Genomic DNA, 19075 nt, shown 5'->3' with positions numbered 1-19075 from the left:
TCATTCTGGTACAGGTTGATCATAGTTTCATGCTGTTCCAGAACTGGGCGGCTTCTTTACATGTTGTTTGGCAATGTCTAATCTGGCCTTTGTATTTTTGAGGTTGATTAATGGTTTGCACCTTGTGGTGAACCCTCTGTATTTGCTCTCATGAAGTCTTCTCTTTATGGTAGACTTAGATACTGATCCACCTACTTCTAGGAGAGTGTTCTTCACTTGGGTAGATGTTGTGAAGGTGTTTTTCTTCACCATGGAAAGGATTCTGTGATCATCCACCACTGTTGTCCTCCGTGGACGTCCAGGCCTTTTGGAGTTCACGAGATTACCACTGCGCTTTTTTTTTCAAGAATGTACCAAACTGTTGATTTGGCCTCTCCTAACATTTGTGCGATCTCTCTGATGGATTTATTCATTTTTTTCAGCCTAACGATGGTCTGTTTCACTTGCATTGAGAGATCCTTTGACCTCATGTTGTGGGTTCACAGGAACAGCTTCCAAATGCAAATGCCACACCTGGAATCAACTCCAGACCTTTTACCTGCTTAATTGATGATGGACTAATGAGGGAATAGCCCATTAAATAGCTTTTGAGATAATTGTCTAATTACCTTTGGTCCCTTGAAAAAGAGGCAGCTACATAATAAAGAGCTGTAATTCCTAAACCCTTCCTCAAAGTCCAGAGTCAGCGCAGCGTCTACCAGGAAATTTTTGAGCACTTCATGCTTCCCTCTGCTGACACGCTTTATGGAGATGCTGATTTCATTTTCCATCAGGACTTGGCACTTGCCTACACTGCCAAAAGTACCAATACCTGGTGTAATAACCACAGTATCACTGCGCTTGATTGACCTAAACCCCATAGAGAATCTATAGGGTATTGTCAAGAGGAAGATGAGACACCAGACCCAACAATGCAGACAAGCTGAAGGCCGCTATCAAAGCAACCTGGGCTCCCATATCACCTCAGCATTGCCACAAGCTGATCGCCTCCATGCCACGCAGCATTGATAACACCTCAGCAGTGCCACAGGCTGACCGCCTCCATGCCACACCGCATTGATAACACCTCAGCAGTGCCACAGGCTGATTGCCTCCATGCCACGCCGCATTGATTAACCCTCAGCAGTGCCACAGGCTGACCGCCTCCATGCCACGCCGCATTGATAACACCTCAGCAGTGCCACAGAAGTGCTTCCGTGTGCCGTGCGGGTATTTCACGCACCCACTGACATCAATGGACGCGTGATGCGCGAAAAATGGGCAAGTATAGGACATGTCGTGAGTTTTACGCAGCGGACACACGCTGCGTGAAAATCACGGACTGTCTGAACGGCCCCATTCACTTACATAGGTCCGTGCGACGCGCGTGATTTTCACGCGCGCAGCACGGACGTAATATACGTTTGTGTGAATAAGGCCTAAAACGTACAAAATTTCTTGAATAAAAGCATACCAAAGCCAATTAAAAATTTTACTAGGGAAAGGAAGAACTTACGGGATCCTCAATAAAAAGGAATTTTAATTTTTAGCTATTAAATATCCCAGAATTCCAATAATATATTATTTACCAAAAATTCACAAGAATCAACTTGACCCCCCTCCCGGACCTATAGTCTCAGGGATAGGCTCTCTAACAGCAAATATGGGGGAGTATATAGATTATTTTTTACAAAAGTATGTAAAATGAATGCCCTCCGTTATAAAAGACTCCACCGGTGTGATTTGGACTGTTGGGATGCGAAACTGGGGACCTAATTTATGGCTCTGTACTGCTGATGTTACGTCTCTGTACATGATAATTTGCCATGATCTTGGCTTGAAAGCCATCAGAGGGACCTTTGAGAGTGATCTAGACCTTTCCACTCAACAACCAAATTTCCTACGTGAGTGTATCGAAATACTGTCTTACCCATAATGTTTTCTGGTGGGATAACAGTTTTTTTTTCAGACCACCAGTGTGGCAATGGGGGCAAAATTCGCCCCCAGGTACGCAAAATTTTTTATGGGCATGTGGGAAAATTATTTTGTCTATGTGGAGCCCCCAGAGGGTCTTAAATATTGGGGGCGCTGTATAGATGACTGCTTGATCGTATGGGAAGTTGAAAGGGAAGGTCTGGACAACTTTATGGGGAAACTCAACTCCAACAATTGGGGTGTGAACCTCACTTGGGAGTCGAGCCAAATAAGTTTATTTTCTTGATTTAACCATGTTTGTTGAAGATGGAACATTATGCACCAAACGTTTTTTTTAAAAATACTGACCGCAACAGCTGCATAGATAGTAGCAGTTACCATTTTTCTCCATGGATCCGTAACATCTCCAATAATCTGTTTCTTAAGATTAAAAGAAACTGTAGTAATGAGGTTGATTTTGCAGAGCAAAGTAATTTCCTAAAAGAAAGGTTTAAAAAGAGAAACTATCGCCCCCCCTCCCCCCACAATATCAACAGGGCGATCAATGAAGTGCACAAGGTGGATAGACATCACCTTGTAAACAACAAAAAAAAGTGGAGACCTGGTGATGAATGGAGGCACCAAAGACGAATTGCCTCCATTTATCACCAGTTTTTCCAGAAAAGGGAATATGGTTAGGAAAATATTAAATAAATACTGGCACATTTTGAAAAATGATTTTAGACTCGCCTCTTATGTACAGGACAAACCTACTGTAGTCTATAAGAGAGCAAGAACGATTAAGGATAGATGGGTTAGCAGCTTTCTAAGAAAACTTTTTTTTTCTGCAACTACCTAAGCTGCTGATGCTCCTCTGTTTACATTGGTGAGTCATGACGTGGCACCTGACGCAATGTCACGAGAATGCGGTGCCAAAATATGTCATCCAAAAGGAAGCCTCCTTTTCTCAGGATCTATGTAAATCCCAACAGTCAGAACCCCACCAATCAATCACACATTTATGACATGAAATAGTATTTTTGTATGTTTCCTTTTTACCTTATTTACCTTTAATCACAGTTTTCTTTTGTTCTTCATGCTTCCCTCTATGTGTAATTTGAGTTTTTCACATTTCTTTTTCACCGTTTGGCATGTCAGGTTGAGAAATCGTCCACATAGATGTATAATGTAAAAACACTCCTGAAAATGATTTCTCATAAAGCTCGGTGTCTACTGATGTGGATGGTATCTATATTGAACTCATATTGGATATAGACAAGCAATTTAAAGAGCTGTTGATGGAAGGCTGTGTGTTGAAATGTCAGGAGGAGACGTAAAGGCTAATGGTCCAACATCATGAACAAAATATATTTTTTAATATTGTAAAGCTGAAAGGTTCAGGAGCTGGTGCGGCACCACAACAGATAGAATCTTTTAATTCAGGCTTGGCAGAACATTTATGGAGAAATTATTTCAACCTACACTACAATATAGTGATAAATAAATGCCGAGTATATAGTAAATTTACATGCTGGAATCTACACAAGGTATGTAAAAATGAGTATGAGTTTAGTTGATCTTTGACCTACTGTAGGTAAGTAGTTGTGGTTAACCATTAAAGAAGAACTCCGGGCCCACTAATAACAGTAGTGTAAGTTCCTCATTATGCTCCAATAGGCATGTCATCACCAATAATAACTGCAAGTCTTTTTAGAGTTCTGCTCATGCTGGAAGCTGCAGCTGCTTTTCTCAGTCTGCTGGAGGGTCAGCTTACTAGTCTACCTGTTTCTAACCCATTATGAACTGTAATGTAAACATATATAGGGTCTCCTGACTCACGGACAGTCTCTGTGCTTCGTCTTGGCCTACAAGGTTTCACAAGGAAGATTTATTATGGCTTTAATGGAGGAATGAAGCTCTGTTGGTAAACAGGATACATGACCTGTAGGTCCTGTTACAGCAAAATCACTCATACTCCATTTCAGCTGTGCGCTGGGAAAGGTCTCGGCATATAGGTCAAACGTATCTATAGGCAACCACTCACCCGAAGCGGGCCAAAAGAGTGTCCTTTTTGCCTTCATCAGGCTTATATACGTTAGTATGTATTTTTTTTATAATTATATGGAATATTTCCAGCATATAACTGTGATGTACACTGCAAACGCATTGTGAATAGACCCCTATGCAACTTGGGTGACAAGAGAGCAAGTAAGAGGTTGTGTAGGAGGTAGCAAAGATTGTTGATGAGGCACAATGGGGTGAAGCATGGGCAACTATTTAATTTTTTTTTGCAACTGATAGAAATAAGTAGAGAAGGTTAGGTAGATCTTATCGCCACTGTTTAATTCAGCTTTTATTTCTTTTTCCTGCAATATGCCTTTCAATTGAAACAGAATTTTCCATTGTGATCATTCATTACGAAGTCCTTTAGACACCCTAATGAATAATATATTCAAGCGCTGAACTTTCTAGACAGTGCCTAAATGACTTGGGGCGGCTGCTTGGTTTACAAGGTAATCCTAGTAGAGCTGATACGCAAACAACACAGTTTTTGTTTGTGGTCTGTAAACTTGGTGACACATAGGTCTGTAGAGGAACTGTAGACCTAAAAGGGTAGTATATTTTTTGCAAAGTTTTTACATTTTTATTTTAGATGTATTGGAGCAATACAAAATGGTGGATATACCCTTTAACTTTAAGTTGACGGTCGGTTTCCTTACTAACACAATTCCACTGCTATTTTTTGTCAACACTTAATTTCGGAAGTTTTTCAGTAATTGCTTAAAGAGGCTCTGTCACCACATTATAAGTGCCCTATCTTGTACATAATGTGATCGGCGCTGTAATGTAGGTAACAGCAGTGTTTTTTATTTGGAAAAACGATCTATTTTCACCAAGTTATGACCTATTTTAGATTTATGCTAATTACTTTCTTAATAAACAACTGGGGGTGTTTTTACTTTTGGCCAAGTGGTTGTTGTGGAGAGAAGTGTATGACGCTGACCAATCAGTGGCCAATCAGCGTCATACACTTCTCTCCATTCATTTACTCTGCACATAGTGATCCTGCGTTGTTCACTATGTGCTGTCACATACTCACACATTAACGTTACTGAAGTGTCTTGACAGTGAATAGACATCACGTCCAACCAGGACGGGATGTCTATTCACAATCCCGACACTTCGGTAACGTTTGTGTGGTACTTACAGCACAGCACATCGAGATCACGTTGTGCTGTCATTTACAGCGAGATCTCGCGAGATTACGCTTGCTGTGCTGTAAGTCACACACAAACGTTACTGAAGTGTCGGGATTGTGAATAGACATCCCGTCCTGGTTGGAGGCGATGTCTATTCACTGTTAGGACACTTCAGTAACGTTAATGTGTGTGTATGTGTCTGCACATAGTGAACAACGCAGGATCACTATGCGCAGAGTAAATGAATGGGGAGAAGTGTATGACGCTGATTGGTCACTGATTGGTCAGCGTCATACACTTCTCTCCACAACAACCACTTGGTCAAAAGTAAAAACACCCCCCGTTGGTCATTAAGAAAGTCATTAGCATAAAGCTAAAATCGCTCATAACTTGGTGAAAATAGATAGTTTTTCTAAATAAAAAAACACTGTTGTTTTCTACATTACAGCGACGACCACATTATGTAGAAGATAGGGCACTTATAATGTAATGACAGAGCCTCTTTAAGCTTTTCAGCTGTGATTATCCCTCACCCCTGACCACAGTTTTCATTCTGCACATATCTTCTAGAAATATAAAAATCAAAAATACTGTAAGTAGATCAGAAATCAGTAAGCTGAACTAATATATTGTTTAGCTACAAATACCGATCACTCTGTAGTAAAATGCTATGCTGACAATTAAAGAATAAGTCATAGAAGTCATATAATGGCCATAAAAAGTGTTATTCCTCATGTACACACACATGACAGCGTATTCTGTAAGGTCACCTAAAACCACAAGTAGGCTTTACAAACGTTGGGTAAAATCAACACTGAAAGGCTTTGGGCTATTGGTGGGGAGTAAACTTAACTTTAGCAACCAGTGCCAGGCAGCTGCTGCCAAGGCAAATAAAATCATGGGATGCATCAAATCGGTACGCTTTAGTGGCTACTTACCTGCTTCCCAGCTCCACCATGGACCTCTCCTGCCCTGCCTGCCTCCTGCTCCCCGGCTCCACCAATGGACTCCTGCCTGCACCAACGCTCCCAGCACCAACGAGACTAAGTATCTACATGCAGCAATAGCTGCATGTAACCCTTTCTCTCCCCCTGAACAAACGAGCCTACCACTCTCCACCTACACTTAACCGTTGCTTCTCCCCCCTACACAATGAGCTGGTGCCCCTTTTTCCCCTGAGTTAACCCTTTCCCACCTGGCTGATATCCCCTAGTTAATCCTTTACCTACCTACACATACATCCCTAGTGAACCCTTTTTGACCTACCTGCACATTATCCCCTGGTCCCCGTTACACATCCCTGTTATCCCTTTCCCACCTGCCTGCACATTACCTGCCTATCCCCTGTTAACCCTTTATTCAACACATCCCTTGTTAACCCTAGTGTACAGGGACAGTTATATTTAGGAGGGAGTAGGACAGAAATAGTGAGCGTGTATTTATTGCAATGTAACTTGTGTGCACAAATGTATGTTTAGATAAGTTGGTGGTGGTATGGAATAGGATTGTGATACCTTGTTTATAATACTCTTCCACGTGTAGTGTCAGTTTATTCAATACATATTAAAGGGATCCTGTCATCAACATCTTACCTGTTAAACTTGCCTGACCCCTCAATGGCCGCAGCTGTCCAGAGTTCGTTACTGTTCTCTTCTTTCCTGAAGTCCTCCTCTGTCGGTAAATATAGTCATTTAAACTCTTCCCACCTTTTACGGTAATTATTTTTCCCTCTGGGACGCAGCTTCTTAACTCCGCCCACCGCCGCCACCTGTGTGGCCCTGACTAGCGAAGGAGCTGTCAATCAAAAAGAAGGAGGTGGAGTCCACTCTGAGATGCTGGAGGAATGAAAATCTGACTCTTTTCAGATGAAGATTTGACTCTTTTCTGCTCATTTGCATACGGTGTGGGATCACTGAAAAACTGAATACTAAAGCTACAGAGCTTACTTAGAACATATTTATAGCTTAGATGACAATGATTTTTCACCCACTTTCACCAGGTATTGCTGGCTTTATAGCTAAAATGCTGGTGACAGGTTCCCTTTAAGTTATTATGTGTATTGGGATACACTGACACTATACTGTGATTATTTACTGTGCTTGGTGTATTTTATATCTAAGTGTGATTACTGTGTGTATTAATAAATATTACCTTTATTTACTATACAGTTGTATACACTTACTTGGCAGCAAAGAAAATAGATTTACGTTAGTACAAGAAAAAGGTAGGGAAGCTAGGCATAACCCTAGTGACCCTAATATAAAGGAGGTAGTAAGGCCTCATGCACATGGCCGTGCCCGTAATCACAAAGTATTGGAGCACAGCCTGCAAAAAACGAAAAGTAGGACATGCTCCATATTTCCCGGCACGGTTCTATGGCACAGACACCCTTCCGTAGCGATACGGCAAGGTGTCCGCAGCTAATAGAACTGTGCGGTTCCGTAATTGCGGACTGCATTGCGGTCCGCAATTACGACGTTTTTTTATGGCCCTGTACATGGGGCCTAAGAGTGGGTGACGCTAGCCAGTGAACCCCACGTATTATACAAGCTCCTTTTACACACTGATTGAGGAAACCTCTACAAGTCTTAGGATCCCCGTCATAGCGAGGAGGCAGAGGCAACGAAATTGCAGACCCAAGGCTGGCAGGGGGGATATAGCAGGTGGTGGAGCAGTGGGAACAGCCAGAGAAGGTACAGGAGGTTGATCCAAATGGGTAATTATGGAATTTACCTCCTGTAGTAGTTGATCCTGGCATGCCCGGAGGTCACGCATGTCGGTTTGCATCATTTGGACTGCAGTCTTGGGGGATCCATTGCCTGAGCGTACTGTCACGCCTGTGGGGTATGTGGACCCTCTAGGTTGCTCCGCCGTAGCAGAGTAGCAGCTGGCCAAACTACAGTCAATGAAAGTCTTTAGAACTAGAGTACCTGTATAGAAGTTCTGACAGACACGTGGCGTAGCAGCCACTTTAGCGTAGCAGACTCCTTGGCACAGATGACACTTGGCGCGTGGCAGATGACACTTGGCATGGCAGATGACATGCGGCACAGAGGATGGACTCGACTCCAACACTAGACTTCGCTCAGGAACAAACATAGTTACTGAATAAGGGATACAGGAAACAGGATATGGGAACACTGGGAACAGGATACAACTAAGGGACCATTTGCTAAACGAACATGGGAGACACAACAATGAACAACGCTCAGACACGGGAAGGAGGGCAGGATGGATTTAAGTAGGGCAGAGTGCGCAGGGATAGGATAGGGAAGGTTATAGTGGTCCGTGCGCTGGCCCTTTAAGATGTTACCAGGGCGCGCGCACGCACCATACGGGAGCGAGCCATGGGCGGGCGCAGTACATGTCGGCGTCCCCGGGGAGGAGGGAAAGGACGCCGGCCCAAAGGTAAACGTTGCTGGAGGAAGCCAGATAGTGGTGAACGGCGGTCACCAGCGCTACAATATGTGTGTGTGTGTGTGTGTGTGTGTGTGTGTGTGTGTGTGTGTGTGTGTGTGTGTACATAGCCTGTCTGCATCTATTAAGGCAAAAACGGAAAATGTTGTATTTCACTAAATAAGATTAAGAAGTCTCCTCGCTTGATGTTCACTTAATGCTTTGGGAATCCTGTTATGTGCTTGAAAGTGGCGTCATGCTGAGACAAATGTGTTTTTAATGTTTTACTGTGCCTAATAGAGCTTGTTAATAGAAACTAAAATATATATATATGGCGACCAAATGCTTGTATGTCATAGAGACGGTGGATAGAAAATACCAGGTCAGAACATTTTAAAAGTCATCTGAGCTCTGAGGTCAAATCTTTTATTTCTTGTCTGATGAGGTCGGAACTTTTTAAAATGTGAATCTTAAGCATCTACAACCGCAGTGCTCATCTGTACCTAGTCAGCGCTGAAATATGTAGTAAATTGTCGCCAATGACTGCACATCACCAAGTTTCGGAATTATGCATTTTTCACCCCATTCCCTTCCCCCAATGTCTTGGTTAAATAAGTACAGCAACATTTCTTTAAAGGTTTATTCCTATCTAAGACATTTATGGCATAGCCACGGGATATGCCATAATTGTCTGATAGAGGAAGATCCCAACTCTGGCACCTGCACTTATGTCGAGGACGGTGGTCCCCCGACCCTGCCCATTTGGGAGTTACGAAAAGAGGGCACACACTTGCTTGGCTGTTTCCGTAGCTCCCCTAAAACACAATGAAGACAGCTACTCACATGCGTGGCCACTTCTCCATTCTCTGCCTGATGTGGTGACCGACGGCCAACTCTCCAGGCAGGACCATGGTCGGGGACCCCTCTTCCTAAATAAAGCTGCGGTACCCAGAACAAAATCTACTACAACTTTGTTTTTAATTAGATTTTCCTAATTTGTTCTTTTTGCAAAATCTGCTGCTTTTTGTAAAATTCAATATTATATATTTGCGCTGATTATCAGACTTTGCCTAAACATCTCACTAAGAAGGTTAGGGGACTACCTTTCTGGAGATAGATGCGGGTCCCGCCTCTTGTTGATATACCATAAATGTCTATGATGGGAATAACCCTTTAATGGTTGCACTTTGAGAAATATAGGAGAATGACTTAAAGGGGTTTTTCACAAAAAGCCTTGATCGCATATAGATATGTCATTAAAGGGGTATTCCAGCAATTAACATTTATCACCTATATCATTGGGCTGTTTCTGTACCTCCCATTCACTTGTATGGATAAGCATTGAGCATGCTCAGCCACCGCCTCATACAACTCCTCCTCACTATGGATGAGCCAGTGGGGAGGGACTTGGTCTCCCGTAATAGCAAGCAGACTCCCATCGATCTAACATTCATCACTTATCCCATGAATATCCCTTTAAATGTCCGATCGGTGGGAGTCCAGCTGCTGTTTATGGTAGGAAAGCCCCTTTAATTAGCAATCACCCTAATATGATGTTATCATGAAAATCAATCACGTGATTGGTATTTCTGGAGACAGTACATGGAAGAACAGGAAATTCCCCATGGCTTTCCTGCTTACCATCAGCCGACTGGAGCTTCTGTGCTGTATTATATTGATCTCTATTGCTTCTATCCGTACACTGTTTTTTGGAAGTGTCCGATTATAGAGAAGGTGTTGTCTCTCTGACCTCTACATTGATCTTGAAGCCCATTAAAGGCAGCGCTTCACATTCCACTTCAATTTATTTGACTTTTACAAACTAAAACAAGGATCTTGGTATCTGATTTGGAATCCACTGGGGAAAGAGAAGTGTAAATACATTTAAACTTTTTCTTATATAGAATTTTAATTAGTGTGTTGTACACAGATCCATATACCAGTCAGTGACATGGCTTAATTAGTCATCTCATTTAGACCAGAATCACACACATGCAGTTTTGATGCAGTTTCTGGATTCGTTTTTTTATAGCCAAAGCCAGAAGTGGATCCAAAATGCAGGAAAGTTATAAAGTAAATACTGACCCCTTAAAGGGTCTACCCCTTTAAGAAAAGATCTTTCCGAGACTGACCTTCAATGAAAATTCTCATCATAATCCCCTAAACTCCCAATTTAGACAGCTTGATGTTCGCAGGTCACAGATGTTTTATCCTAACCCCGATGTCCGTGAATCCAGATGGCGAACAGAAAATTATTTTAGAACTTTTGCAAAATATGCCACCCAGGAGCCTGACAGAAAATAAGACTGAAATGAGAAAATAATGTCACAGAATATCGCCACGCCAGACATGATTCCTGGGAAAAAAGCCATTTTTAGCTAGACATCTTGGCTGACTTCTTCGTATTCTCCCCTGTAACAAAATAATTTGTAATTCAGAACCAAGATCCATGAAAAATGTTAGAAACCATCCAACCAAACCATGAATAAAATGTACATCCTAATAATATATCAATATATGTGCCTTTTATGTAAAGTAATAATATTGTAATGTAAACCATAAAGAAGGACCAATGTATTTTTCAGAAAAAATCGAAATATTTACATATTTTCACATAAAAAGTTTCGGCTGGCCATAGATTTCATAGATAAATACAATATTACATTTCGGCCAATCAAATGAATAGGTGGCCGAGCCAAGTCTGACAGAGAAAGACAATCTTTATAGCGGCTCTCCGCGCCAGCAGGGAACCCATCTCCCCTCTATGATCTATCTTATCTATCTATCTATCTATCTATCTATCTCATATCTATCTATCTCATATCTATCTATCTATCTATCTATCTCATATCTATCTATCTCATATCTATCTATCTATCTATCTATCTATCTATCTATCTATCTATCTATCTATCTATCTATCTATCTATCTATCTATCTATCTCATATCTATCTATCTATCTATCTATCTATCTATCTATCTATCTATCTATCTATCTATCTATCTATCTATCTATCTCATATCTATCTATCTCATATCTATCTATCTATCTCATATCTATCTATCTATCTATCTATCTATCTATCTATCTATCTATCTATCTATCTATCTATCTATCTATCTATCTATCTATCTATCTATCTATCTATCTATCTATCTATCTATCTATCTATCTATCTATCTATCTATCTATCTATCTATCTATCTACCTATCTATCTATCTCATATCTATCTATCTATCTCATATCTATCTATCTATCTCATATCTATCTATCTATCTATCTCATATCTATCTATCTATCTATCTCATATCTATCTATCTATCTCATATCTATCTATCTATCTCATATCTATCTATCTATCTATCTATCTATCTATCTTATCTATGATGTCCATTTGTTTTACAAGGGCATATTAACAGGGGTTGTCTTATGGAGACAATGCTTTGGAGGTAATTTAAAGGGGAAATCTACCCAAAATCATGTTATGATATGTCACATTTAATTGGTGTAAATATAATACATCGAGATCTGGAAGGTTAGACCCTCATTCATTTCTGAAAAAAGGGGCTTGTAGGTGAGATTGCCTCAGTTATTCGGAAGGCGATAGAGCAACCAATGTTTTTTTCTTACAATTTCAGTAGGAATTAGTAAAAAAAAAAAACACTGTTTTTCCCATGTAAAATGTTAGTTCAGTATGGGCCCATAGCAAACTATTAGTGTCGTATTATCAATCCGTAAAACAAGGATCTGTAAAATGACTGTGCATGGGTTCTTACACTGACTATAATGACATGCTTCCTATGTAAAGGCCCTTTTACACGGGCCAATGATGGGGCAACGAGCGCTTATATGAACATTCATTCGCGATCATTGTCCTGTGTAAAAAAGGCAACGATCAGCCGATGAACGAGCAAACGCTTGTTCATAGACCGATCTGCGCATTTATTCAGACAATTTTATGGTCGCAAGTCGGAGGCACGTCTCCCTGTGTAAACAGGGAGATGTCCTGCCGACATGATGGAAATGTGTGAGGATCAACGATCGTAGGAACAATCGCTCTTCCCCATACATAATCGATCATTGCTCCTTGTAAAAGGAGCAAACAAACGTTAATCAACGAGATGTCTCGTTGATCGGCCCCTTCGGGCCGTGTAAAAGGACCTTAATACAATTGGCCAAGCCAGTCTGTTATCTTAGTTTGTCGCCACATGCCTACGGTTTAACCTGCTACTTTCTAAACTGGAATTATTTAATCTGTTTTAGGCTGTGTTTACATGTCGCAGTCAAATTACATTTCTTGCACAGTTTTGCGGTAATTTTTAAAAAATCAAGGCAAAAAAAAAAATTGGACCGTGACGTGAACACAGCCTTAGGGTCTTATTACACGGCCTGATATGGGCCGTGAAAACGAGCGCTGATCAACATAGATCGGCGCTCGTTTGCTCCTTTCACAAGGACAAAGATCAGTTATGTATGGGGATGAGCGCTCGTTACTACGATTGTTCGTCCCCACACATTTCCATCATGTTGGCAGCACATCTCCTGTGTACAAAGGGAGATGTTCTGCCGACAACGATAATATTTTGTGTTGCATAGATGATACGATCAGCCGATGAACGAGCGTTTTCTCGATCATTGGCGGATTGTTGCCCTGTTTACACATGGAAATGATCGGGAAAAAGCGTACATATGAATTGTTGTTTGCCTGATCATTGGTCAGTGTAAAAGGTAAAAGAGCCTTTACAGCCTAACTAGTCATCTGATCATCAGCTAATAAAACAGAATTAAAATTAACAATTATCACTCCATTAAAAACAGTTGACAACCCCTTACCACAAACAAAACAGGTCCCCAATGATAAGCTGATTGCAGGGGTCCCGCTGAAATTAATGGGCATTCTGTGTTATTCAGGGCCCAGCTAGTGGTAGGGACACTCTTTGTAGCGTCTTTCTGCTTTGGCTAAATTAAGGGTCCCCTATATTGAATCCATATGTCCTAGTAAGCCATATGTATAGGGTTTGTCTAAACCAGATATAACTTTTAGTACATACAGAATTGAACAAATGGCTTTATTGCCCATAGAATGAAATTCATTCCCAACAGTAAGTGGTTAACAAAAAAGTCTCAACTCTAATAGGCAATTGTATTGTTAGTTTAGTACCTATTTTTTTCCAGGTCTCCATTGTATTTATTCTCTGTTTTTGCAGGATGCCGGATCAGATCTAATACATTTTTCAGCTAATGTAACATGAGAGGAATAACACGGATAGGATCAGATTCTCAAAGTGCTCAGTGTCTACTCTGCAGACAAAACAAGTTACCGGGCAAAACGAGAAGAGTGTTTCAATTCTGTAATACAGTGTGACAGCGGCGCTGAAAAATTCATGATTCTACTGAACAAAAGAAAAAAATTCTGTTTTCCCCATTGTCAGAATTTCAGTTTTAGATTGGAAATAATCAAGGCGAAATATATATAAAAGGAGCAGGGAAAAAAAATGTTGTATTGGTAAAAAACTTATTACATCTCGCTAGACCGCCGCTATGTCATTCAATCCTTATTGTTATTGCACAATTATACAAAACCATCAACTTGTCTTCCTATGAAGGCTGCCGCTCTACCCCCCTGTGATTGTAAATAATTCTCACAAAGGACAAGACCGGGTCAGTAATGTCCCATTGAAATGCAAAAAGACTGGAAATGCATTCGTTTCTGAGGCTTTGTAGAAAGTATTGTCATTTTTGAAAATTGATTTCCATTTTATGCCGGTCTTGTGCGTTCCACAGACTGAAAAGATGAGACTTATGTGGGATGGGGGGGCTCTGCAAAATCTTTTAATAAATGTAGCATTGTGCTGGGGGTTTTCGAGAGATGTTATGGGAATTTGGGAAATGTTTTAGGAGGAGTAAAAATATAATTTAGAGGTATAAACTGTATAATATCATCACAGTGCTTTAAAGGGAAGCTCCATGTTTGACAATCGACAAAAGTAAAATAAAGTATTTTTGTAATATTTTTTTTTTATAGTCCTTTCTTTTGTTGTTTTTTTTTGTTTGTTTTTTAACTTTTACTTATTAGACTATATTCACACGCGACAGAAATTTCTGTGACTGATAATCGGTTCTATACATCTGAATGGGGTTGTTTCTGGAGAATGCACATGGATTTCTGCAAGTGCCATTTAGATAAATTAGACAGTAAGGGTATGTGCACACACACTAATTACGTCCGTAATTGACAGACGTATTTCGGCCGCAAGTACCGGACCGAACACAGTGCAGGGAGCCGGGCACCTAGCATCATACTTATGTACGATGCTAGGAGTCCCTGCCTCTCCGTGGAACTACTGTCCCGTACTGAAAACATGATTACAGTACGGGACAGTTGTCCTGCAGCGAGGCAGGGACTCCTAGCATCGTACATAACTATGATGCTAGGAGCCCCGCTCCCTGCACTGTGTTCGGTCCGGTACTTGCGGCCGAAATACGTCCGTCAATTACGGACGTAATTAGTGTGTGTGCACATACCCTCACAGAAATTACTGCGTCCTTACGCCCTTCACCCTTCGGCCAGGATCACACAGTTTTTGATACAGTTTTTGGTACAGAAGTGGACACAAAAGAAAGGAGATTCATCAGTTTTTTCTTTATACCTTTCCTTCCTTTTGGATTCACTTCTGGATTTGGTTAAAAAAAGAATGAACCAAAAACTGCCACAAAAAGTGCATCAAAACTGTGTGTGATTTTGGCCTTACAGTGAAAAAAAATAGCACCAGGTGCCATCTAAACAAAAACTGTCAACAAGCTTTTTTTTGAAAAATCAGTTCTTGATGCTGATTTTGGAGCAAAATTTATATGTAGATCTAAACGGAATAAAAGTATAAGGCCAGAATCACACACAAAGTTTTGATGCAGTTTTTAGTGCAGTATTTGGCTCAGTTTTTTTTTAGCCAAACACAAATGACTGGAGATGCATCAGTCCTTCATTTATACATTTATTTGCTTTTGAATTCACTTCTGGTTGTGGCTTAAAAAAAAAAAACTGAGCCAAAAACTGCATCCAAACTGTGTGTGTGATCCTGGCCTAAAGGGAAGACTTACACTTTTCCTTCCTGTTGAATCCACTTTGGCTATGACTCCAAAAAACTGCATCAAAAACTGCATGTGTGATTCCAGCCTTAGTCTATATCTTCTTTGAGTGCATAATACACTCTTGTGAAAAGTGTTACGGACCCATAGGCACCCCGTGTGCTGACGTATGATGCCTTTCAGGAGTCACCACATTCTTCCTAGAAGCAATTCTCCTAGGGGTGAATACCCCCATAAAATGGCATGTGATGCAACGTGTAATGTAGAATATCATGCGCTGAGGTACAGTATGGACCCATGGTCTATGGACGCAGTATTTTTGGAACTGTACAATATGTTGCAAGGTCCTTAGGCCCAGTTCAATTCACATTTTTTCCATCCTTGAGTTGTTTTTTTTTTTACAGGACAGAAAAATTATCCCGACACATTTTTCTGTCCATTGATGCCTCCGTATGAAATCAGAGGCACATGGAGGTATAGTAAGGCCCCATTCCTCAATAAACTCAAAGGTTGCAAGGAGCTGTAATACAGTGGTGTGTTGAGCGCACATGTACGTTCACTTCAACATGGACTTGCTATTTACAGTATTCACAGCCCCCATGCTGTTTAAGCTTGGGAGCTGGTGACTATCGGGTATGTACCTTTAAGGGATTTACCCAGCAGCCTGGGTTCCCATGTAGGGTGGGGTTTAGCAGGGATATGGGTGGGGATATGGGTGGGCCTCCCTCTCCCTCCCACCCACATAAATTGTGTTACCCAGGGGAGTCACTTCCTCTTTGACTCCCCTCCGGCCCTTGGAAGGAACCCTCCCGCCCGCCCGCCTGCCCGCCCTAATATTTGTTTTTTCTTTCTTGTTCTTTTGGCATTTATAATGTACTGTTCTTCTGTTTGAAGATGTTGTTTTCTTTATCTTGACGTGATGGCAGGTGTGCCATTGCTTGTGCTAAGCGTATCTTGTATATTACTCATCCCTCCCTTTTGTTTCCTTGTTCCTAGTCACAGCTGGTGGTGTGGAGGGACCTTGTCCGTTCAGGCTAGGGATTATGGGAAAACAGGCAGCAGTGGCGGGCACGCGAGGTGATAGTATTTTTAACAAGAGCAAGATCTTCCGGTGTTAGCTGCGGACAAGGTTTTTTCCTCCATGCTATAATAAAAGCTGTGGCCTACCCCCACTTTTATACCCACATTGAGTCTCTTGTGTCATTAATTTTTGGGGAAGAAAGCCCATCCACTTATATCCCGGTAGTCTACAAATAATGTGCAAACATATAATTTTTTAGTAGTAGTGGTGCTGTAGGATATGGGATCTGTGGCCTGCCCCCTTATAATACCCTTCTTTATAGTATACAGTATAATAAACTTTATGGGCCTGTATGTTGTTGCACACAGTTGTGGAATACTAGCAGGGCTGAGCCACAGTCCCCGAGCCCCTTAATGTTACGAGTGGCTGACTGGATGTCTTGTGACTATAATGAGCTTGATTTAACATATCGTTCCATTTCAAGAAGTCATCTATATTTTGCAGCTGACGAAAGCTGAGAATCAGTCATTTTGTATTTGCACCTCTGACTTTTGACTGTCAAAAAACAATTTTTGACGGACAGTGTTATTAATCCTCATTGTCACTGACTCGTAAAATCATCAGTCATGTGTCTGAGCCATTGTATTAAATGTATTATTGGATATTTTTACAATCCCCCTGTCTTTCTGAACACAATCAGATTGAGGAAACACATAACACAATGGCAAATGAATATCTCTGCCTATTTATAGGAGGAAATTGCTCTGGAATTCTCAGTTTAATGGGGACCTATTTAAAGGGGTTTTCCCATTTTAGACATTTATGGCATATCCCAGGATATGCCATAAATGTCCGATAGGTGCAGGTCCCAGAGATGGCACCCCCATCTATCTCTAGAGGCCCCCGTCAGCGCCCATAGAAGTGAATAGAAGTTATGGAAAAAGTGCAGCTCCCATGTTTCCGTACCCCCATTCATATCCATGTGCGTTACTGAAACCGAAAAGCACAGCAAACTTGGTTGTTTCCATACTCAGACCACCTTGTCAGACAGTGGTTGTAGAGCAGCGGGAGCAGGACATGGAAGGGCGGGGGGGGGGGGTCAGGGAACCCCGTTCCAGATATAGGTACAGGTCCCAGTGGTGAGAGCAACATTTATTGGACATTTATGGCATATCCTGTGGATATGCCATAAATGTCCAAGATGGGAAAACTCATTTAATATGGTAGTAAAAATATGGGGCTGAATAATACTGTTTCGGTGTGCTAGTGGCTTAAATGTGGTCCTGCCATACTTACTGCATAAGAGACCTACTGAGGAAAAAGTTACAACTTTTCTTTTTCAAGAAATGTTATATATTTTCTTAAAGGAGAACTGGCAACACAGACTACTTTTTAAAGGGCATGTCCACATTTTACACCATTTTAGAGTTTACATACAAAAATATTCTACATATATTAAGTAATTTTGTAAACACATTTCATTACTTATCTTGTACTGATCCTGAGTTAAAACTACACCTGCATTCACTATTAGGCTGGGTTCACACACACTATTTACGGACGTAATTCGGACGTTTTAGCCTCGAATTACGTCCGAAATTCCGGCTCCAAAGCGTCGGCACACATCTGCCCATTCATTTGAATAGGTTTTATGATGTTCTGTGCCGACGGTCATTTTTTTTACGCGTCGCTGTCAAACGGCGGCGCGTAAAAAAGACGCCCACGTCAAAGAAGTGCATGTCACTTCTTCAGACGTTAAATGGAGCCGTTTTCCATTGACTCCATGGAAAGACAGCTCCAATTACGTCCGTAATGGACGCAGCGAAAAACGGCTGCACATGCCATTACGTCTGAAATTACGGAGCTGTTTTCTCCTGAAAACAGCACCGTAATTTCAGCCGTAACGTAGGCTGCCGTGTGAACATACCTTTATGCTGGTTGCCATTGGTAACAGTCGACAAGCTTGTCATCAGACACCCACCTAGCAGCTTAGCTAAGCTCCTATAATGCAATAGGAGTGTTTCTAATCTGTGCAGACACTGAACAAGCAGGGTATGGCTAAGTTCACACTACCGTTAATATACGTTTACCCCTCTTCCGTCAGCAGAAGAGAGGATGGAAAGATTAAACGGAAAGCAACGGTTCCGTTAGAATTACCATTGATTCAATAGTAATTCTTTTGTTTAAGTTGCTTTCTGTTTATCTCTGTTCGCTAGGTTTCCGTTTTTTTGACAGAAGCAGAAGTGAAGTCTGCAGAACTTTTGTTTCCGTGAAAAAAGCGGTAACCTAGCGAACGGAGACAAACGGAAAGCAACTGAAACAAAAGAATTACCATTGAAATCAAAGGTAATTCTAACGGAACCGTTGCTTTCCGTTTAATCTTTCCATCCTCTCTTCGTCTGACAGAAAAGAGGTAAACGTACACTAATGGTAGCGTGAAAGAAGCATATGCTGGGAAATCTCAGCTTTGAAGCTT

This window comes from Rhinoderma darwinii, chromosome 7 (genome assembly GCF_050947455.1).
Source record: "Rhinoderma darwinii isolate aRhiDar2 chromosome 7, aRhiDar2.hap1, whole genome shotgun sequence".
Classification (NCBI taxonomy): domain Eukaryota; kingdom Metazoa; phylum Chordata; class Amphibia; order Anura; family Rhinodermatidae; genus Rhinoderma; species Rhinoderma darwinii.
Note: the sequence above shows the minus strand (reverse complement) of the source record.